The sequence below is a fragment of the Urocitellus parryii genome, chromosome 2 (genome assembly GCF_045843805.1).
Source record: "Urocitellus parryii isolate mUroPar1 chromosome 2, mUroPar1.hap1, whole genome shotgun sequence".
Lineage (NCBI taxonomy): Eukaryota > Metazoa > Chordata > Mammalia > Rodentia > Sciuridae > Urocitellus > Urocitellus parryii.
The window spans coordinates 191085070-191098862 of NC_135532.1; the positions used below are offsets into that span (position 1 = coordinate 191085070).

Sequence of the window (13793 nt, forward strand, 5' to 3'; positions counted from 1 at the left end):
TTGTTCCGTGGTTCTTGATCTCGCATACTCTGTTTTACACAAGTCTCATTTGAGATGCAAGAAGATCAACCAATCTGCATTTAGTAAACATATACACATTTTAAGAAATGGGTGCAAACAATTATATGGAAATATTGCTTACTGCCTTAGTGTGGCTTCCTACAATAAAGTCTTGATTTCAGAGGATGACGAGCTCATTATGGTATGGTATGGTTAAGTGAAGTCTTACTTTTCTACAAAGGACATTTCCATTTCTATCCTTAGTTTCTCTAGCAAGAGCTGAGAGATCTCAGTATGTTTAAGGGAATGTCTGCTAATCTACTTGATTTGTAGGTATCAGCAGCATCAGATAAGGAGACACTTAGCATCATCATCCAGAGGCTGGAGTTTCTTGCAGACTCTCAAATCATTAGATCTGAACCTTAGGTGAGGACATGTTACCTTAGCAGACAGAGGTTATAGGAATCCCTTTTTATCATGCCATAAGCCTAAATAAAAGACCATGAGCTTTTCGTCACAATAGCTCAGCAGGAAGAAGCTCATTTGTACCTTGTGGGCATCACATGATGCATTCATTTTTTGATCTCTACCTCTCAAATAAATGACAGGTATTTATTTACTGAATGGCTCCTATGGTTTATTGGGTTCTTGGATATATGAGAGTGTTCAGGATAGAACCCTTGCCCTTGACAAGCATATATTTCATTTAGGAAAAGTAGTTCATAACTATGCAAATCATAAAAGATTTCATTGAAAGCTGAGTTGCATGAAGATGATGTCACAGGTAATTACTTATATCTCTTTAGGGAGTTAAAAGCTGAATGGCTGAAAAGGGGGAAACCCTGAGGGCAGAAGGTTGTGGTGGAAGGCCAGGAAAAATAGGGGCCAAGAGGAAAAGAGCCTGGCATGTTATGGAAAATATTTCTTCAATTTCAGCTACATGGTGGGAACCCCAGTATCCTTTCTAGATCTTCCTGGCTCCTCTGTATTTTATTATAGATACCTTGCTCAAAACTGAATGCACTATCTACAACCAAGAATTCATCCAAAGGAGTCTGAAGATAAGCAATACCATAGAAACATCTGTTGTGTTCTTTCCATGTCCATCACTGAACATTTCTCTCAAACACCAATTGAGGCCCGAGTTCTTCTCCCACTAAACGTTACAGTCTAAAGCCTTGTAGGTAGTGTCATTATATTTAGTGATGCTGAATCTAAGTCCTTGTCATATAACCTTAAGTGAATCATTTAGCTTCTCAGACTCCCAGCCCTACCAATAAAAGTGTGACTGCTAGTCTATGATAGTTAATAGTTGTTTATTGTTAAACTCTTCTAATACAAAGATTATAGACAAGGTAATATGGAATTAGAACTAGGAATAATAATTTTTTAAACATTTTAAAACAATGTTCCCGTCTTTCTCTTGTGAGGGTGACAAAGCACATATAGAAATTACAACACATCCATGGGAATGTAAAAGTACCAACCACAGAAGAGAAATTTCTGAAATAGAGAATAAAGTATATTTCTACCCAGATTCTAACTGGAATACTGGGAATGGGAAGATTATCTACATCTGTTAGACTTCGAAGAACAGGGTATTTGGAACTTAAACTTAAAATATAAAAATATATATCTACATCTGTTTGGAATTAGTAATGTAAAATCCCATGGCATAGGCAGGAGAAAATGGTGGGATATATTTAAGAATATTTCCCTATCCAGTTTGACCAGATGTTAGAAATAAAAGGGAATAGGGAGAATGAAACTGAAAATGTAATTTGTAAGACTAAATTTTATTTTGTAGGAATGAGAAATCACTGAAACTTTATATTAAGATGTGACATATTAAGGTGTCTTTTAGGAATATATTCATGTTTCTGTTCATAGGAAAATTTATAAGCCAGGAAGAAATTTTGATCAACAAAGTTTTGAGATCTGGCTCAAACATCTGAGAGTAAAACATGTTAATGCACAAGGACAGGATATTGATATGTGGACAATAAGACTATAATTCCTAAAAGTAGATAAATCATTGCCTATTATGATAATAGATATTATGGTACAATTAGATACTAATGAGGGTCTTTCTTTACAACTTAAAATTTAAATTTAAGATATACACTACAAATTGTAGATAATAATGCATAACTATTCAAGTCCAACTGCTATCCAGAACATTACTCCAGAGTTATTAGCTCTGTTTTGTAACTCATGAGCCCAAAGTGCAGATTTACTTCCCTAAAGTTGTCATCAATTTTTCTGGCTCAAGGTTCTAGCTATTTACTACTTCATATAAGGATTGTGCAATTTCATATCACATTCCATACATTTCATATTTTTCATAAATATTATTCTGAATATAAATTATAGTATATTAAAGTTACACATAGTGACATTTATTAATCATACAAAATTTTATACTGAGCCTTAATCACCCACTTTAAGATATACAACATGCTTTTTATATCCTGGGTTTACCACTTCCTAAGTATATAACCTTGGTTAATTTATTTAACCACTTTATTTTCCTCATCTTTAAAATGGAATTTTATTACCTATCTAACAAAAGTAAATGGGTTAATGGTAAAATTCTTCTAAGAGTCTTAGCACTAAGTAGTTGTTTTAAAACTAGCTATATGTCAGGGTCTTTTTCTTCAAGGATCAATTATATTTTGTAAATAAATCTCAAATTTTCAGACACTGATTTAGGGAGTAAGGATGCCAAGGCACACATTAGAGTAAAAATATTGCCTTTTTTTTTCAACTGAAGTCTGTAGGAACCAAACAGAAGGGAAAGTTAGCAATTAACAAATCAATTTTGACTATGTCCACAGTTAACTTAGATCATACAAACTAAAGAAGGTTCATGTTGGGGCTTGACTGGCTGTCTACTTTAACAAATTAACCAGATAATTGACATCTCTTATCTTAACAGTGTATTGTAAGCGTACAGTCAAGTTCTACTCTCAAATGCCATGCAGCATTTAAAACCTAAAGTGAATTTGAAACAATATGTGCAGTAGTTTTCCCTTTCATTAACCCATTGACATTCCTGTCACTAACCTCATTTAAAAAAGAAATTCCATAGAGATTTGGTAGAATTAAAGGAAAATGCAGTCTATGTACTTTTCCCCTCCATAATTAGTAACGTAGAGACAGCATGTTATAATTTGAATGAAAGTCAGAATACACTCAATGTCTTCCTAGCTCCGTTAAGGAACTAAATGTGCAAATTTACCCACATCACTATAATGCATCTCATTTCTCTCATTGGCAAAATGGAAGGTTGTTGAATGATAAGAAACTCACTCAACAAGGAAAGTTTCACAAACAAGCACTGTTTTAGTATCCTTTGTTTTTAGCAAAATACCTAACACATAATAGGAAATGATCAATATTCACAAAATCCAATCTAATGCTTCAGCTGTAAAAATATATGATTTGTATCGATCTGTTAAAGTGTTGGTATTTTAAAAAGGCTTCTTAAATACTCAATGTACTTTCTAGGAGGAAACCAAGAAATAATCAAGAAAACAATAATGGTCAAGGTTGTCAATTTAATCTATCTCTGAGAAATTAGCCATGACAGAAAAAGAACAAAATGGTAAAGCAGAATACCAGAGGAAATAAAACTGACTCTAAATGAGGTATCTTCAAAGAAATATATATACCTGCACTGCAATAGACAAATTTGCATCGGAATCTTATCTTTCAATTTTGCATGTATGCATACAGATCAGGTACAGCCTAGCTAACTTCCCATTTCTCACCGTGCAATTACTTGAAAACGCATGTAATTGAATATATTAAGAATTCTGCAGATGCAACTTATATACCAGCATGAAAATTGCATTTTACCCAATTGTAAAATATTAATTAATTTAGCAATAATAGTTACATATTTTAATAACTTTTAAAGTGCTCACATTCATTTTTACACATTTTCTTTGCAAAATATGTGTACCAAAAATAATACTACAAAAGAACCGAATGCAAGTCATACATGAGAAAAAATATACAGGAAATAATTCAATTTTCAAAATTGACAAGTAATAATGGTCTCAAATTATTCTACACAAAAGGCATTTATTCTTCTACTTGATATAAGTCAGCATAGTTCATCATTGAGGTAACTATTCTCCTTGTACAATTTCTAGGCCTCACAGTAATTTCATTAGTTAAACAAGTAAACCCATTTTAGAGATGAGGACATAAATCTAAAAGGTTTATGAACTGTATTTTTTATAGCCAGGAGGTTATTTAGACCTACACTTTCAAGGAAGAACAGAGTTCAACAACAGTGAGTGCCTGTACTAAAACCAGTAGGCTACAACTAATTGATTCCTATCCCAGTAGTAGGTTTTTTATATTATATGAATCTAATTTTCTTTAGGAAATATAAAAGAAGTAATTTAAATACTTCATGCAGTCACAGTCTAAAATTATTAAAGGTGAAATATATAGTTCACAACTTCCTAGTAAATAATAATGGTAAATACCCTGAATAATAAGGCCACCCTTGTTTGTAATAAATGATTTAAATTATCACCTTGTTATTCTTTTGATGTTACAGGACTGATAAGATTGAACAATCCATTTTTTTAGGATATTGATTTTGAGAAGGAAATGGGAAGAAATCACTTGAATTTTCAATTACTATTACTTTAATTAGCAAATTGAGCAATCTCCTGTCTCCATTAAGATAAAAGGTGAGAAACAGTGTAAAATCTAGCCATGAGTCTATTGAGAAAAATGATTGTTAATTTTCTTTCAGGATTAAAATCCTGTTTGTATATCATTTTTAAAGAAAAATAGCATGTTTGGGAATCACCATTACTTACATAGTTAAAGAGGAGAGTTGACCAATAGTTTACAGTTTTGGATTGAACAAGGAGTTTGATGGTGACCAGTGCTGTAATCATTAACAGATTTAATTAGCTCTTTGTTGATTTGATTACATTTTATTTAAATTTTATTTGCCACCTATTCAATTGGTAGCAGGAGTGCAGTAAAATCTGAATTTATCTGTTCAGTTATATTCTGGATTTCTACTACCCCAAAGCTATAAACCATCAAGATGAAATGTTTAGAGTCCAGTTAAAACTATATTTTGTGACATGAGGCCTCAAAAATATGACTGGATCTTTAGGTATTCCTTCAGTATAAATTTCCAGGACATTCAACTGTAAATGTTATACAATAACTAACATAAAAATACTAGAATTACAAAAGTTATAGTTTACTATTTTTTATTTAGATTAGCAAAAATGAAATATCATACCTCTAGCCAGAAACACATCACAGTAGACAAAGATTAACTTGTACTCAGATAAGTAAGGTTCAAAATCAGGCCTATTAAGAGCATTCAAATAACTTTAGATTTTACTAATCAAATAGATTGTAAAACAGACATAAAATGTGGGGTAGTTTAAAAGAAGTTAAACAACATCAATCTTTTATATTAAAGAAACAGATGTTTAGTAGTGAATACAAATGAGGACAAAATGATGCATTGCAATAACAGTCAAGGTCATTTAGAGCTACACCTAGCAGAAACAAAACAATTCTACAAAATACAAGAAAATTTGGAATTTTTTAGTTATGCATTCCATTCTGTCAAGATTAATACTGTAATTCAAAACTTTAAAAGCATTCATTGGGCGTAAACTTTTTTAGTTTGTGGAGTACAATATTATTATTCCTGTGGTCATTTTCAGCCATTACATAATAGTTTTATGTTCATAGTCTCAAAATCCTAATAAATTATTATTTCAGCTTCAAAAGTTTATTTTGTCAATTTTTACTGACATTTTAGCCTTTTTTTTTTGACTCTCTGATATACACTTCTCCAAACTCCAGGTTATGATGGCAAGTCTGATTATTTACTTTCAGATTATTTTTGGTTGTCCTCAAATCTATCCCGATTCCTTGTTCTATCTCATTAAACTGGCTCACTTTCTCACTAGATATAAAGAATTCTAAACATCTTTAATGTTTATGCCCTATTTGTACTATAAGAGCATTTGTATACATATATAAAGCATCTTACACTTAAAGAATCACACTTGTGAAAACTACGATAAAAAGAATAGTCTACTATTTATTCTATTCAATGCATAATTTGCATATATATGTTATACAGCACTATATAATGAAAAGTGATAAACACACAATACCAGCCATTTGGCATATAATGAATCCTTTCTACTTGTTTTATTAAATGAACATAAAACTACCTCTATTTCTTAAAAAATATTTTTAATATATGCACAATTCTTACATTTTCAGAATTAAATAATAGGGATTGGATAAGTGGAATAAATTTACAGATTCCATTTTATTTGAAGAGCATATTAACGAGAATATAAAAATTCTAGGGGAATGGTAATACTTGGTTTCAACTTTCTAAAATAGTACTAACATTAAAATATAATAATGGTAGAAAAGTTAGAAACTGAAAAAATATACTGCCATTTTAAAATTTTTAATAGAAAGTTAGGCTGAAATATAGCTTTAAAATATGAAACATAATTTTAATAAAATTTAAGGAGAATTATTATATGTATAAAATTTATATGATAATATAAGTATCTACATAAATATAAAAATCAGCTTCATAATTGCAAGGACTTGCAAGAGTATATAATTACTTAGATTTCTATATAGAATTAAAAATTGGTGAAATATAGAAAGACTCTACTATTCAAATACTCTTGCAAGCTACATGCCTCAGTTTAAAGGTGAAACTATATTTATATTTGAAGTGAATATTTTGCCAAGCACAGGCTGTGCATATATTAATAGTGTCTGGAATATTTAAAAGTTGACAGATTTTCTGGGTAGAATTGGTTGATATTTTATAATAAAAAGTTTTATATATGTTCAGTTATATATATTTAAAAATATGTTCTATATAGAATAACCCACATATAATATTCAAGCATAGGTTAGATTTTTACAAATTATTTGGGCATATATACTTTATTTTTGAGTAGTATTTATTTAAAGATACTCCAGTCCTTCAATCAGAACTCTCATTGTGATGAGATTTTATAAACAGAATGACAAACCGTTTAAAGGTAGAAACAGCAAACAGGTGTACAGCTTGTGCCTAATAGGCCTTCCCTTAGTTTCACAGTCTGATAATCTTTTTTGCATACTGTCTTGACCTGATTATTCATGACTTTTTGCAAATGAGAGAAAGCTTTTCGACATGTTAGGTATGACATACAAAATCTGCAGCTACTCAACCATTCTGGAAAGTCCTGTTGATTTTTTGAAGTAGATATAGCAGTCAAATTATAATTTGATCCAGCATGATTAAAATGGTGAACCTATTTAGTGAATTCCTTGAAAGCAAAAAAACACTTTAAAATATTTCAATGCATCGTCACATGCATAAAACTACCTTATACTTGCATAAATGTGTCTAATTGAGCAATTAACACTCTTCAGCACTGTTTTAAAAAGTTCCCTAAACTATTTTACTCTATTACATTTGTTAATACTGTCCATATTTACAAACAAAATCTGAAATATTCATTAAAAATATCATTTGTAAAATGTTCTTTGAAATATAGAAACTACAGAGGTAAATATGATCAAGGAATTTTGTAAAAATTCACATTAACTTGCCTAAATTTTTAAATAACATTTAATTCAGGATATCATATTCTTGCACATTCATATTTTCAGCATTAATTAGAAAGATTTTATATAACTTCAATTATTCGTATTAATACTGACTTGTTAATTCTGCCATATATATAAACACAGTGATTTAGATAATGGGCTCCCCATCTTTTGGCTTTAATTTAAAATTTATTTTTATTATTCAAAATGGTATTGTGATGTTTGTTCAAGTCTTTGATTTTTTTTCTATTTATCTTAAGTTAACTGTGCTAAAATTAAATATTTTACGAATTTATTTTATTGGATAGTATACTCAGTTCTAGGTTATAGTGTCAGATTTAAGATTTTCCTTTGAATTTCTTTTTTCTGGTATATTTACAATATATAATTTTTTTCTATCTCAGGTCACTTTCTTTGAATTTTACTGTAATACACTGAACTATTTGCTATTGACTTTCAGGTGGAATTCACAGAAAGAAAATTCTCAAAATCCTTCCATTAAAAATATTATTCCGTTTGTCTATACTTTTTAACACTTTTATTTTAATTTACTTGCTAACTATATTATTCTACACTAAATATTCTTGCTTTTATTATGAACTGACAGAATATTTCTCTAATCTTTGAAGCATTTTCTATTACTGATGAAGCTTCAAATATCAGTTATTGTTTGCTTTTAGTAATCTCTTCCAGAACTATCAGGATTACTGGAATTCTGTCTGTCTTTTGCTTTGTTTCGATGTGATGTTCTCATTCATGTCATTGTGCACTTAGCGAGTTCTTTTTTTTTAATTGAACATGTATATCACACAGCTCAGGAAAATTGATCTGAAAGTCACAAAAATTGTTCAATATTGTTCTCAATGCTTTTGTTATAATTCAAATATCTGTTCAAAAGGAAGATATCACATTTTGCCCCACTCCCCATTTTTTCTCTGCCCACTTTCTATTGTGATCTTTTCTTCTACTTTTTAGGAAATCTAGGGAATCTTAAGATTATTAGCTTTACTTTTAATCATGTTTACTTCATTGATGAATTTAACCATATTTTTATTTCAAAAATTATACTTCTAATTATTTGCAAATATTTTTTTCATGCCCTCCCTCAACCTTTACCTATTTTCTGCAAACAGTAACTCTGGGGATGCCAAGTAGAAATCGTGAAGTTCCCATTTTCCAAATTGCAGCAGTCCAGCTGCAGCAAAATAACCAGGGGGTGATGAGCAACTTGTATAGATTGATACAGCAGGAGTGGGAGCCCTTTATTGTAGGACACGAGCTGTATTTATACATTCCACACAGCTTATCTTAATTAGCATAAACTAGATACATCAGTCAACCAATAAGAAATCTCCACACTTACTGGCTAGCTGGCCTTACTTCACAAACCACTCCCTCTGGCATTTTGCCAGGCACCATCCAGACTTGTTTACAGACTCTAACATTCCCCTGGCAAAATGCCAGGCGCCATCCTGACTTGTTTACAGACTCTAACACTAAATTATTTGTTTTCTCTATAACCAGAAGTAGTCTTTGTCCATCTTGAGCTTTCTCTTTTATGGTTTTTGCTCCCTGCCCCACTTCCCACCCCCAGGATATGCTATACTCCATACCCCATGTTCCTTACCTGAAATCTTCAATGGCTAACTGCCTACTTGTTTATGTCAAAAAATGCTTGTGTTGGTTGTGAGAGAAATATTGTGTGGTGAGAGATTTATGTCTACTTCAGGTATTTGGATTACTTCTTGTTGTGTTTAGAATTCTTTAGGAATCCCTTAGAAAACACTACTCTAATTATAATGATTTGAATTACTTTTTTCCCTTTATAATAATGTTATGCACTTAGGTTTTCTTAGTTTCATATGTCATCATTTTAATCTTATGTGCTTCCCTTGCTCAAGAAATTTTTCAAGCATGAGAGTAATTGACATGTGTTCCTTTCTTAAGGTCCAGTGGAATTGATTTTTATCACTTTCAAGAAATAATATTTTCTATTAGAAACTATTTTAAAAGTTTTCTAAATATTTCAACTAAACTTATATTTTTATATTGATGAAATTTTGATACTTTATTGTTAATTTATAATTTTTCATGAACTTCCTGAAAATTTACATATGATAAAAAAATTCCCAAATGAAAGTGATGTCAACAAAATGGTGCATTAGAGACTCAGCACTTTTCCTGACACAAAGGATACAGTAATTCAACAGCAATGCATGAATCAGTTCCTTTTATGACCAATCTAGAAGTTAGTAAGCTAGAACTCAGCAGGGACAAATCCAACCATGTTGAAACTACTAGGAAAAGAAGAGATACCATTTTTCCATAACCCTCAATCTCACCTCAGTGTGAAATAATCTTGAAAAAACTCCTAACCTTCATCTTTTCCCTGAGAAGCAAAGGAGTTGAATTGCACATGTAGCATCCCTACTAAGAAAAGTAGTTCCTACCCAAGGAATAAGCTAACATAGCTGTCTCAGAGAGATAACTGGGCTCCATATATGCTAGTAACTACCAAGACCAAAGCAATGGTTTGGATTAACTGTAGAACCAAGCACCTAGAAGAGTTTAATGTAAGTGGGAGATAATATCCAAATTCCACTAACTCCCTAGGAGGAAAATGTTAGATGACATATATATGACACCCTCATTTTTCAGATCCCTTCTCAAAACATTGTCTTCTATCTAGCCTATCTTAGAATAATAAATGGAACCAGCATATTTTAGTTTCTAATGGCCTGGGGGGCCAGTCAGAATCAGGATGGTGGTTTGACATTGTAGCTAGATGCTACAAATTCTATGAACCAGCTCTTTGTTAACAGAGTAAAAATACAAAAAAAGAAAGAAAGAAAAAAGATCCCAGTTCTCACCATCTATCTATGGAGGGAAAGAATTGTAGAAGCATCCATAATTCAACTTTTGAGGAGCTGACCAAGAAACTCACTTTGGTCTCACTTGTCTTCAGAACATGATAGGCCCTGGCATGCTCTAGGTTTCTGGAGACCACTAACAAAGAAAGTGGCTTGAACTAGGAGGAAGGTTTAAGAAGCTTCCAGAATCTCTGGTTGAACTGACTAGTGAAGTTATTTATCTACCTGTATGAGGCCTGTCTATGAAGACAGGGAGAAATAGTCATTTTGTATCATGTACAGATACCAATACAAATAATTAAGAAAAAGAAACAGAAAAAATATGTTCCTCCAAAAGGATAAAATAAATAAATCTCCAATAACTCACTTTAAATGAAATTAATATGATTTATTTACAAGACATTTAAAATAACCATCTAAGAGCTGAAGAATTTAATTACTGAACTAAAAATTCACTGCAGGGGCTTAAGAGAAGATTATATCAGATATAAGGAAAAACCTCACTAAACTCAAAAACAGATTACTGGAAGTTATTTCAGTTAAAGAAGCAAAAAAGAAAAGGAAAATAAAAGAAGAATGAAATAAGCATAGGAACTTATGACTTATGGAACATAATAAATAAGACTAATGTATGCATTATGGGAATCACAGAATGAAGAGCAAGAGCAAGAGAGCAAGTGATAGAGAGGAAGAATCTAAAATGTATTGAGAGAAATAATACTTGAAAACTTTTCAAGTCTAGTAAGAGAAATTTACATCCAGATCCAGAAAGTCAAAAGTACATTAAATGATAAGTATCCAAAGAACATTACACCAAGACATATTCACATTGTCAAAAGTTAAATACAGAGAATTTTGAAAGCAGCACAAGGAAAGCAACTTGCTGCATACAAGGTTATGTCCACATGACTACCAATAGATTTTCCAACCAAAACTTTGCATGCCGTAAAAGAAATCAGGACAATTGTTTATAAAACACCAAAGGAGAACAATGGCCAAACAAAAATACTACTCATAACAAATTGTCTTTTAAATATGAAAATGAGATAAAGATCTTCAAAGACAAGCAAAAACTTTATTTTTTATCAATACTACCTTAGAATAAATGGAATAAATGCTAGAGGTTTTTTTGTTTGTTTGTTTTCTTTTTCCTCCAGTTTGAAACCAAAGGACAGTAAACAGTAACACAGGATCTTAAGCAAGCATAAAATGCATTGGTAATGAGAAATATACAAATAAATACTGTACTGTTGTAATGGTGGTGGATAAATCACTTAATTCTAATAAGACAAAGACTTACAGTATTAAAATAACTATAATATATATGATAATGGGCACAAAAGATAAATAGTTGCAAATTCTGACATCAATAACAAAACATAAGGAAAACAGATATTGTAGTATTTATATCCCATTTAAGTTGTAACCAGATTAATGTAGGCTGCTATAATGATTGGTATTGACAACAATTTCTTATATGTCACCAAATGGAGAGACCATAGATGTGAAAATCGGAAAAGAGTGCAAATTAAAATGCTCTGCACAACAAAAGGGAGAGGGGGAAAGTCAATGGAGAAAATGACAACTTGTGAAATGAAAGGTATTCTCAAACCATTCATGCAACAAGGGGTTAATTTCCAAAAATAATTAATCCTACAATTCAATAGTCAAAAGTAAAAAACCTAGTAAGCCAACTAAAAACTAAGAACTTGAACAGATACTTTTCCAAAGACAAATTGCCAACAGATATATGTAAAAATGGTCAATGTCACTAATCATTACAGAAACACAAATCTAAAACACAAAACAATCACTGTTATCTCTAAAAGTATTAGGAAATATCCTCTGTTAATATGGATGCACACACACACACACACACACACACATACACACAAAGTAGAAACACTCTACAATTGACAAGAATGCAAAACGATACATCGGCTGTGGAAAACATTAAAGAGATTATTCAAATAATTAAAATTAGAAGTAGAATATGATCTAGAAATTCCTTGGATATTTATATAAATTAAAAGAAACTATCTTCTTGAAGAAGTATTTGTTTTTTATGTCTGTTAAAAACTAGCCTCAGTAGTTAAGATGTGGAAACAATAAAAACATCCACTGACGGGTGAGTGGATTAAAATATGTGGTACATATATAACATGAATATTACTCAGTTTTAAAAGGAATAAGAAAGTCAAAGAGCAGGAAATAATTCATAACCTTGCTTACATAGGTATCTAAAATTGTCATAGAAGAATAGAATAGTGTAACCAGAAAATAAGGGGAGGACTAATAAACAGATTATATGAAATATTAGTAATGGAGATGAATAATCTGAGATCTGCTTTACAACATTGTTCCTTTAGACAATAATACCATTCTGTCACTTAAAAACCTGCTAAGAGGTTAAATACTTTGTTAAGTGTTCTTTCCACAATTTAAAAAATCCTATTTGTATATCCCAATACTTTTGTCTTGGTTATAAAGGGAATTTTAAAATATTCACATATTTGCCTTAATACTTCAATTAAGTTTCCCAAAACTGGAAAACTTAACACTTTGATAACTAATAAAACTTGATAGTAAATACATATTAAAGTGAGAATATTGCTGACTTAATCAAAATGTTTTAAATAAATCTCTATAAGCTAAAGTCATTAGCATATAATGTTTCTTCAAATACATGAGATTGAATCAAACAAAAATTCAAATAATACTTCTTCAAAAAGAAATATACAAACATTCCCAATATGTAAAGATTAATGTAAATGGATAAATTTTTTTTTCTATAAAAGAAAAGATGATTGTTTCCTCCATTATAGCATCATGGTTTTCAATTTTTATTTAAAGTCTCAGAGAATGCAAAAACATCTTGGCTGTTTGCAAAAAGACAATGATTCACTATTACAATTTAATCAGGGCAATTCATCTGTTCCTGTAGAAAGATTATCAATAGTAAAAGATTATCCAGACCTCTAGAATCTTGTAACATATTGGAGTGATAAGCAAGTGGGACATCATTGTAGAGATTGATAGTAATGAAAAAAAAATTTGTGTTAGGTTTTTGTCACCATGACAAAATACTTGACCAGAACAACTTAGAGGAGGAAAAGTTTATTCTGAGCTTACAGTTTCAGAGATTCAGTCCATGATCACCTAATTTCATCACTCTAGGCTAGAGATGAGGCAAAACATCATGGAAGTGCATGGAGGAGGAAAACCCTTCATGGTAACCAGGAAACGGCAATCCAGGCATCAGGAATAAAATGTAAACTCAAAAGGCAC

The 13793-nt window shown here is 31.0% G+C and overlaps 1 protein-coding gene across 2 annotated transcripts in view; it reads right to left on the reverse strand.

The window, feature by feature from the left end:
• Cadm2 (cell adhesion molecule 2) overlaps positions 1-13793 on the reverse strand; it is a 1008689-nt gene that overhangs the window by 700237 nt on the left and 294659 nt on the right. The window lies entirely within an intron of this gene.